This window comes from Salmo salar, chromosome 28 (genome assembly GCF_965601325.2).
Source record: "Salmo salar chromosome 28, fSalSal1, whole genome shotgun sequence".
NCBI classification, from domain to species: Eukaryota; Metazoa; Chordata; class Actinopteri; order Salmoniformes; family Salmonidae; genus Salmo; species Salmo salar.
The window spans coordinates 22,554,228-22,565,535 of NC_138318.1; the positions used below are offsets into that span (position 1 = coordinate 22,554,228).

Below are 11,308 nucleotides of genomic sequence, written 5' to 3' on the forward strand. Positions count from 1 at the left end.
GGACTGTGGACCGTCGCAGGAGGTTCCGGACTGTGGACCGTCGCCGGAAGCTCCTGACTGTGGACCGTCGCCAGAAGCTCCGGACTGGGGACCGGCACAGGTTGCACCGGACTGGTGACACGCTCTTCAGGGAGAGTGCGAGGAGCAGGCACAGGACATGCCGGACTGGGGGGGTGGGCGCACTAGAGGCCTGATGCGTGGGACCGGCACAGGTTGCACCGGACTGGTGACACGCTCTTCAGGGCGAGTGTGAGGAGCTGGCACCGGACGTACTGGGCTGTGGAGGCACACTGGAGACCTGGTGCGTAGGGCCGGCACAAATCGTACTGGAATGATGACACATTTCGCACGGCGAGTGCGGGGAGCTGGCACAGGATGTACTGGGCTGTGAAGGCGCACTGGAGACTTGGTGTGTAGAGCCGGCACACATGGTACCGGACAAATGATACACTCCTCAAGGCGAGTGCGGAGAGCTGGCACAGGACGTACAGGGCTGTGGAGGTGTACTGGAGACCTGGTGCGTGGAGCTGGCACAGTTTATACCAGACTGCTAGCACGCTCCTCAGGACGAGTACGGAGAGCTCACTCAGGTGGCATCAAACAGATAACACGCTCCTTAGGGCGAATGTCGTGCATCATACACCAACACAACAACTCTCTCATTTCTCTCTCCTCCAATTTCTCCATCAACTCACTGACGGTCTCTGACTCTCTCCGTTCACTCTCCTCCAATTTCTCTCTCTTCTCCCAGATCGGCTCTGGTTCGCTCCTCGGCTCCGCCGACCACCCCGTGTGCCCCCCCCCCCAAAAAAAATGGGGCTGTCCTTTGGGCTTTCCTTGTGGCCGCGAACCCCGTCGTCGCTGTCCTCCTTTCTCTCCTTGCGTCTGCTGCCAAGGAAGGCGATCCTGTCCTGACAGGATTTCCTCCCAAGTCCAGGATCTCTTCCCAAGTCCAGGATACCTTCTCCTCCTGGGCATGCTGCTTGGTCCTGTTGTGGTGGGATCTTCTGTCACTATCGTCGTAAGAACTGGACCAAGGCGCAGCGTACGTAGCATTCCACATCTTTATTATAAAGTGAAACTTCAGCAAATACAAAACAATAAACGAACAAACGAAACGTGACGTTCTGGAGTGCTCACAGGCAACTACACAAAAACAAAACACAACAAGATCCCACAAAACACAGTGGGATAATGGCTGCCTAAATATGATTCCCAATCAGAGACAACGATAAACAGCAGCCTCTGATTGGGAACCATACCAGGCCAACATAGAAATAGAACAACCTAGATTACCCACCCTAGTCACACCCTGACCTAACCAACATAGAGAACAGACAACAGAGCATTTGTAGAAGCATTTGCCTTTATACATCTTCTTGTAGTATACCTATATGTATTTAGACTAGAGAATATATAGTTAGTTCATCCCTATTTCTAGAAGTATGTAAATTAATCATGGTCCACTCATTTCATGTGAAGGATTTTAGGAATTTAAATAGAAACCAAACTGAAAAATGTCCAATGTTGGCTGTGACTAAGTAAAAACAAGGTGAATGCACCAATTTGTAAGTCGCTCTGGGTAAGAGCGTCTGCTAAATGATGTAAATGTAACAAGTTACTGAAGAGTTCTCTCCCCCATTAGAGCTGTCAGGCCTGTAATTGTGCCTTGATAAACACCCATTTCCTAAATTCCCAGGAGAAGGACAATCTAGTCTGCCGTAATAGACTATACTATCAGCTCAATTAGTGTCTATTGGACATATCCACAAGTGACTTTCCAGAAGCCCGCTTTCCAGGAAGCTATTATTACTGACTCATAGACCTACTCAAACATTCCATTAATTCCATGTTCCAAGTATGGCTTAGCTTTTTCGAGTCATCACTTGTATGCACTTGCCTTTTGCATGTTATGTTTTTTTGTATTTGTGTGTGTGTTCTTTGAAGATTAATTAACATTTAATTAATGGGAAATGTACCACTGTTTTTGATTGAAGCCAAGGTTAATTAATGGTATAAATGGAACTGAGACTCTATAGGTGTGATTGATTAGACCAGTGGAGCCTAATAGCCCAACAGTGATTTCCTCTGGGAGCTGATGCAGTGTTTCTCTAGCTTTTTGTGCTAGGAACACACTTTAATAGAGCTGAATCGATCCCGTCTAATCTGTTGGGAAGACAGGATACGGTGGTGGGCAATATTTAACTCGAATAAAATGTTCAAAATAATGTCCATTAAAAAGGCAGCAGCATTCTTGATTGCAGAAGTATTATGGGATGCAATAAAGGTACACACGTGTCTAACATTGGACTGCAGTACCCAATTTGACCAATGTCCAATTTTAAACACACTTTGGTTATTCATTATTTAAATGAAGAATGTATGATGGAAATAAAGAAGAACCCAATTTGTCGTGTTAATTGTTTCATCATGAACAGTTTCTGGGTTAGAGAAGGTTAATTGGTGAATGTGAGACAGGTAATGTTATGGAAACTCCAATCCCAGCAGATGTATTACATAATACTGGCACATACAGTACACTCTTAATACACTCACATGAACACTAACACTGTTAATGTGAATGTATTAAGAGTGTACTGTATGTGCCAGTATTATGTAATACATCTGCTGGGATTGGAGTTTCCATAACATTACCTGTGTCATATACAGCCAGTGTTAAGTAGCAGTAAATGTAAATTAGACACCGAGGGGAGCAATTTTCTCTACTGAGGGATGTTATGGTTTTTAATCCTTGCTTGTTTTGTGTAATGTAATTATGTAGAGCTCTCTTAATGAGTGTTTGCTGTACTTTCACTATTGGTCATTTCAATTACCTATTAAATCCAGTTGGTAATTACATATTGTGATAATGCTGATCCAGTGATCCAGCATGGTACTAGCAAGGGCCCCCCCTTTTTGCCATGGGGCAGAGAGGAAAATGTGTAGTTTTATAGCTAATATCATGCTATTTTTTTTAAAATTCCCCCACAGAGACCAATGTATCAGCTATCATACCATGTAAAGAAACAACCTAAATGTATTTTTTTTCTCATAAAATACAACTAACTGTATTTATGTGACCTTCACCAGACACCATAAAAGGCATTTTATTTGTACAATTTTTGTTCAACAAGTGTTTGAAGGCCTTGCTTGTTTAATTCTAACATTAGATTATTTAAATATGTCATACAAATTTCTAAACATCTTTTTGTTTAGTTTTATAGCCCTATTAAGTGCTCCAGGGCTAATTTTGTTAGCATTCTGGCATGTTGTACTAGATTTAGAACTTAAAACAACATTTCTAAAATAAACATTATCCCTTAGGTTTAGCACAGCAAATGCTTCAATTGTTTAAGCATATGTTGCAGAGAAGTTAATAAAATATTTGTTCATAATTTTGACACCGAAAAAAACGACTTTATGGTTATTAGCCATCAGTGACGAAGTTTACAAGCCATTGACGGAGTTGTTAACAGATATTCAAAACAGACATATTTTAGCCTCTAAAAATAAAAGTTCAATACAAAAATTTGCAAAATATAGAAAATTATTCATTTGAAAATCCTTAATGAAAACATATCCATTCTATCAGATCTTTCAGCACTCTGACGGAGTTGACGTTAGACACAAATATGACGGAGTTCATGTTTTACAAATTTGACATAAATTGCATTTTTCTTCTTCATTCAAGTGTTATACACAGTAGCAATCTAGATTTTCCTAAATTGCTTTATAACTCTAAACCCTAATTAAATGTAACATATTTGAACCAAAATGTATATTCTATTGTAATCTATCATTCAGATGGATTTGACAGTTAATGGTTGCACCAGTTAATGGAAGCACCATACCATGGTGCTTCCAATATTGTTTGTTTAAATCTATCAAAAGTATAGAACTTTACAGACCATGTGTGGTCTTGTTGCACTACATGCAATGAAGACATGAATAGGGGGTCCTTATGGTATAACTGACCCTGCTCATTCCTGATTCATTTAGGATTTTAGACAAATCTGACGGAATAAATCAAATCTCTGGACATCTTTTAGAAATCACTGTTTTGAGATACATTTTCATTAAAGATCATTTTTCAGTTGTTATCCATAATTGCCTGTTTTTAGAATTTTATACACTGTTTTGGAACGTTTGAAATTGGGATATTTTGCTCCAGACGGGCATTTCTAAGCATAGAGCCAAAATGGAAATACACAATATTGAAGGTATTTAGAAAATTCCCAAAACAAATCTTTTCCTGATAAAATGATTTAGCAAGTGGCTATGATTATGGCCAAACCAGAGTGGGTCTGGCCTTCTGGGACCATACACCATTTGTCAGTCCACTGACAGCTAGTTTCAACAGGTTTCTCACAAACTTAGAAAAAAAGTTCCTTAACGAACCAAAAAGGGTTCTATCTCTTGCTTCATATATGGAACCTCTAAAAGTTCTATACAGAACCATTTCATAGGGTTCTTTGGTCAGAACCCTAATGGTTCTTCTTCACTGAACCTAAATGATTCCATATAGAATCCTGCATGGTGCCATTTTATGAATTATGGCTGCTACTATTAAATAGTAATATTTTTTAACTAACAGCATCATTTAATAAACTATTCAATAACGGAAAAAAATATACCAGCATAGTTTTAGGAATGTATTGTCATTATATTCAAACATAGTTTGAAAATTTGCACTGGTGGCCAGGGAGACATCTCTTTGTTTGAATGATGGCCCATGTCAACTCTGGATGACTTCTTTAGAATACAATACAATGCAATCCAATACAACTTTGCCCATTAGTTACAATGAACAACAAAAATGTGTCTTCTGCTCCATTCTCAACCCCCATAAACAGCAGACCTCACACATATAGTTGAGACGAGCATATGTTCAAGCTGCAGTGCAGCAGCCCTCCAATTGTCAGATCAATTCCACTTTTCGGCCACAGGTCAAACTCCTGCATCAGGAACCACTCCTAAACCGCTAGGCAGCCTTCCGCCAGTACAGTATGGGTTGTTGCAAGACTGGTTCTAGAGAAGAAGAAAAAAGGAGCAAAAACATAAATTAATCTTCAGAAATAGCTTGAGTTAATCTGCCAAAACGAAGACAAAAGCCTATGCAGACATAATTATTAAGATGTAGAAGAACAACTTACAAGCAGTGGCTGTCAGTAGCAGCAGCAGCCAAAAGAGAGATCCTCAGCCTCTGATAGTTCTAAGTTAATACCAGACAGAGCAGAGGCTATTGAATCACCAAAACTTGTTATACATAATCTATTATAAATAATTTATACATACCTCAGTCTTCTAATGGCTTCATGAAATATTTTCATTTATACATTGTTTTATTTAACCTTTATTTAACTAGGCAAGTCAGTTAAGAACAAATTCTTATTTACAATGATGGCCCAGGAACAGTGGGTTAACTGCCTTGTTCAGGGGCAGAACGACAGATTTTCACCTTGTCAGCTCGGGGATTCAATCCACCAACCTTTCGGTTACTAGTCCAACGCTCTTACCACTACGCTACCTGCCGCACAACAAAGTCCCCTCAATGAATTCCACATTGAAATAGTGAAATAAATGTAACAATTGCTAATTGACAATGTCAGGCTGGGTCTGTAGCTGTATTTGGCATATCCCATAATAACAAATAATATTTATTTGAAAGAGTTTGCTGGCTAGCTAGTAAAGTGGTGAATTAGCCTAAAGTGGCCTTGCTTTTTCTGTTTAGCTAGCTAAGTTTACAAACATGCTCAAATTCTAATCAAGTTTCAACTTTATTTATCAAGCCTATAGTTTATCATATGACTTTGGCCTCATATATTTGAAATAAATAATAAACTTTGCTTACCTTAATACATTGAAAAATAATGTGCTTATTGGTAGGCTACTTCCAAGTTGGTTCAACAATCATCCCCTTGAATGGTCATGCTGGAATGACAGTTGGTTTTATAATAGGAATGGCAGTTACATTTTGAATTGACCAACATTTTCTATAAATGTAACATATTTTGTATCTAAGGGTGCATTCCTAAATTCACTCTGGCTATCTACTCCGATTGCAGAGCACTTAGTGTGCCAGAGCGCAGAATAACTGATGAATTTACGAACACGCAACACTCACTGAATATATGACCGGTGTCAGTGAACTCAGCAAAACAACATAATTAAATTGTTGCCAGCAGCACAGTTACAGTCACCAACTCCAGATAACATGAAAACAGCCTAACCAGCTCTTCTCTGGCGAGTTAAATGGTCAGAGTAAGGTGTTCTCTCATTTGTGTCTGGAAGGAGCTAGCAAGGTAGCCATCTTTAGCCTGTTAGCTTGGGTGCTTGACTGCCTTTGTGAGGTCAAAATGCTCGGATCAACGCTATTCCTCGGCCAGTGTCCAGTGCAGTGTGCGCTCTGAACGCTCCAAGAGCGAACTTAAATCTTACAGTACATTGCTCTGCATGTATGAACGCCCAGAGCGCACTTTCGAACACACCCTGTTTCTATGAACCTTGTTGTTAGTCACTCAGACCTTGGCAACAATGTTGCAAACTATGAATTCCATCTCCCCCTCTGCCATAGAGAGCTAATGGTGTCAGACATCAGCTAGCCATTTTTCTGACCAGGCGAAATCATACAGCAGAATCGTTAATATGAATATAAATATCAATGCAAAACAGCTAAAACAAATGAAAACAGAGATAATCAGCTGTCATTTCAGAATTTGATGTGACTGGCTTAGCTTTTGTTATCTGTTGTTGTCTAAAATCCCCATTACAGAAGGGGGAAGAGACATCATCCTCAAGGTTGTTTGCCTTCACTGGGTACACAGCATATACCTTTACTTTATCCACATTTTGTTGTGTTACAGCCTGAATTGAATATGTATTACATTTAGATTTTGTGTCACACTGATCTACACACAATACCCCATAATGTCAAAGTGGAATTGTGTTTGTCTGTATTCAACCCCTTTGTTATGGCAAGCCTAAATAAGGTGACTAAATAAGGTCAGGAGTACAAATGTGCTTAACAAATCGCATAATAACTTGCATTGACTCATTCTGTGTTCTGTAATAGTGGTTAACATGATTTTTAAATGACTACCCCATCTCTACACATCACATATACAATTATCTGTAAGGTATCTTAATCAAATAGTGAATTTCAAGTCCAGATTCAAACACAAAGTCCAGGGAGGATTTTCAATGCCTCGCAAAGAAGGACACCGATTGGTAGATGCTGAATATCCCCTTTGAGCATGGTGAAGTTATTAATTAGGCTTTGGATAGTGTATCAATACACCCAGTCACTGGCAAGACTTGAAAATGGCTGTCTAGCAATGATCATTAATCAACATGACAGAGCTTGAAGATTTTTTTCAAGAATAATTGGCAAATATTGTACAATCCAGGTGTGCAAAGCTCTTAGAGACTTACCCAAAAAGACTCACAGCTGTAATCACAGCCAAAGGTGCTTCTACAAAGTATTGACACAGGGGTGTGAATACTTATGTAAATGAGATATATATGTATTTCATTTTTTTTATAAATTCAGGCTGTAACACAACAAAATGTGGAATAAGTCAAGGGGTATGAAAACTTTCTGAAGGCACTGTATATATATAACCTTTTTCAGTAAAGGTTTCTTTAAACTCATCCAAAGAATCATAAGGTTCTGTACACCTCAAATAACCATTTTTTTCTAATAGTGCATGGCTTTTCAATAGTGCATGGCTTTTTGCCCTTTCTCTCTCTCTCTCTCTTCCGAAAGGGATTCCAAATGCCAGATTGTTTTCTAGTTTTTGTGAAAGCATGGGTGCCTTGAGGCGAGCAGTGAGGTTTTGTTTTTGGTGGGGGATTTTCTTTTCTAATTTGAAGCTTATTCTGCATTTCCCTGACTGCTAAGAACAATGGCTTTGGAATGCATCTGTATGGTTAGAATTTATTTGCTTGAATGAGGAAGAGAATGACTGCCCAGACCTGATATCCACAAGCAAATGATGAGGATCAATGATTAAGGACAAATCTTTTGTTTACACAAGGACATTTAAAAGTGAGTTAATTGAGTTGCCATGGAGGGACAGTATATTATAAAGGCAATGCATTTGATTGCTTTGGTTTTGTTGTAACCTTTAAACAAATAGATTTTGTTATCATCTCTGTTCACATTTGGGAAGGGCCTGTAGTGGCAGTTTAGGCAGATTGAACTTCTTTATGCCAATTTCTGTAAGTAGGAAGCTACCCTGCTTTGGTTCAAGATGTCATATTGCAGTTCATCTTTCATGTCATTAATACATTTCATGCCGTATCTTTGTCCATAGGCTGTGGATGTCAAAATAGATTCAGTACCATAGTGTGTGACAGACATCTCATCTGTATTCCGTATGAAATGTCAAGTGGAAAAGAGAGAGGGATGATTTCATCTGGGGGATTCTGAGCCTATCATTATGTTTGAAAGCATGAAACTGCAAGCAAACCTTGTTATCCTTGGACACTGAACAAGATTCCAGGACTTCATTTTAATCGCTACCCTCTATAAATCAGCTGAGCCTGCTCCCTTGCTGTGTGAATTGACTACAGCATATTTAGAGGTGGAAATCAAATAAAAGGTATAGCATATTGGTAACTATTAAATTTGCCCTGGATCAAACATTCCATTCAGTTACAAGGGTATGAATCCTATTCAAGACAGGCTCTGTAGTGTGTGAAACTTAGACTAAAGATGCTATAGTTCATGTCAAGCTGTTAAACTTTTACTCACTTTCTTGCCTCCACAATACATTACATATTAATGTTATATTTGATAAGGACTAGGGAGTTTTTTAGGATGAAAAAAACCCGTAATCGAGCTAAGCACAGGCAAAATCCTAGAGGAAAACCTGTTTCAGTCTGCTTTCCATCAGACACTTGGAGACCAATTCACCTTTCAGCAGGACAATAACCTAAAATACAAGGCCAAATATACACTGGAGTTGCTTACCAAGACAACATTGAATGTTCCTGATTGGCAAAGTTCCAGTTTTGACTTAAATCGGCTTGAAAATCTATGGCAAGACTTGAAAATGGTTGTCTAGAAATGATCATCAACCAACTTGACAGAGCTTGAAGAATTCTAAAAAGAATAATGTGCAAATATTTTACAATATAATTGATGCTCCAAATACATCACATAACTGGTAAGTACTCTCAATTAAAGAGGAATAAAGTATGGATATGTTTGAAGTCTATAAACAAAGAATATTAAGGAAGCTTAGTAAATGAAAACATAAGTCACCTTCATTGCCTTTAACAATGCAATTAGCAAGCAGCATTTTAATTATCTTTCAACTCTCTAAAGAAATATAAGATACCTCTGATTTCTAAGTAAGCAAATTAACACATTTTGCTGTAGCTATTCCTTCATGAACATCTCACATTCATTTCAGTCTGATGAAGCTGTCACCTTGACGACGCTGGCACCTAAGGCCCACTCATTGCCATATAAACAGCTCCACAAAACTGAAAACCTAAGTGTTGATCTATTATAGCACTAAATGGATTTTATTGAAATCAAACTTTATTCCCTAAAGCTTCACTTGAAATATCCAAATGCACTTCGCGGTACACACCAACATCCCTGTACTTTGCAATACTTTCACAAATGTACAATGCAGCACAGCAAATGACCACAGGGATTATTTTTCACCTTGAGGAAATAGGATAATGTGTTCAAAGAACAAATTTAAATAATAATGGTTTCCCCCCCCCAAAAAATTCATATTGTCTTACTTGCTGCTTCATGTAGATTAAAGTGACAGCACATTATGGATTATGCATTCGTAGGTCGCAGTTGTAAATGAGAACTTGTTCTCAACTAGCTTACCTGGTTAAATAAAGGTGAAATAAAATAATTGCACAAATGGCAATCTGCGATTGCTACATCAATTTTTTTACTTTTTAATTTATGATATACACCTATTTATTCTTGAAGAATATAACTTATAAATGCCTCATGAGCTAAGTTCAACTGTCAGAACCCAAAACAATAGCTTGTTTTACTCCATTGTTTGCAAACAATGTCATTTTAAACCAACACTGTATAGCCTCAAACATGGTTAAAACTATCATTTTCATACAGTATCATAAATGGCCAGTCCTTACATCCATAGCTCTGCCAATCAATTTGAGAGTGGTTACATTTCTCCAGCTCCAACCCTCAGCTGTTTACTAAAACAGTGGCGGGATGTACGCTCTGTTAATGTGTGAACTTCAGATTGCCTGACATTAACGATGGTCCCTCCCTGATCTGAATTCTGCATGAGAACATCCTGACAAGGACATTCAAAGTCACTTGTGACATCATCCCCTCAGTCCATCATCTTTACCAATTTTTCAATGACTCAGACTCACTGAAGGAAAGTTTTGTTCTTTGAATTTACTTGTGCAATTTCAATACTTTCTTTCAGCGATTCTTTCTCTTAGAGCAGCATAATAATTGCGCAGTATTGGGGAGAGTAATACATTTTTTTCTGAACACAATGATTAAAAAGGAAAAATAGCTGCTTGCAAGCTAAGTAAATTCTGAATATTGCATAACTAAAAAACTATTCTGAATTTTTATTCTCTTTAATTATAAGTTTTTATTTTGACTAAAGAAGAAAAGTAAGCTCCATTATTAATCGTTATCCATTTTTTGTTTACTGAGTGGTGGCCATCATCCCCTGTGTTTTAATGCCAGCCAGTCCATAGATTACCTTTTTCGAATAGCATCTATACCAAGTCATCACAACCTTATAGTTTTTACTAATTCGAGGGCACCAGCACTTTGTTTTTCATATTTATTTATTATCGTGTAGCAAACAAGTTCACTTCATGACACCATGACTCACAATGTAGTGAAACACATTTTGCAACCTCCAATTTGCTCCTTTGTGCCTTAACCAGTGGCGTCATTCGTCCCGAGCCTTTTGATCAAATGTTTTTTTTACATTTCAGTCTGATATGAGATTAAATAACCACAAATCACTTACGTTTTACTGACACATTTTTATGACAAAAATAAAAACTACAACATACTGCACTAGAAAGTAGCTGGCATTACAAGAAGCCCCTGGAGTGACGAGGTGTCTGCTGTGTTTAGTTGAGATTTCACATCACAGTGGACCGCTCCCATCCCTTGACCCCTCACCCACCCCTACAGCACCGGTTAGATATCAATCTGGCATCGATATGAGTCAAAAACATTTATTCTACTATCAAAATTGACTACAAAGTGTAAATAGTACAATTTCGGTCATGCAGTCAGTCTTCTCCAAAACTGAGTTGTGTGAGACTT

General features: G+C 38.5%; 1 long non-coding RNA gene across 1 annotated transcript; it reads right to left on the reverse strand.

Annotated features, from left to right (window-relative positions):
- Positions 1 to 3,828: 3,828 nt before the first annotated feature.
- LOC106589253 (uncharacterized) lies at positions 3,829 to 5,960 on the reverse strand. Its single transcript, XR_001324817.3, has 3 exons — positions 5,852 to 5,960; positions 5,154 to 5,212; positions 3,829 to 5,028 (listed from the first exon to the last, which is right to left on the reverse strand). It is a non-coding gene; the product is annotated as an uncharacterized LOC106589253 (long non-coding RNA).
- Between the last annotated feature and the right edge of the window lie 5,348 nt (positions 5,961 to 11,308).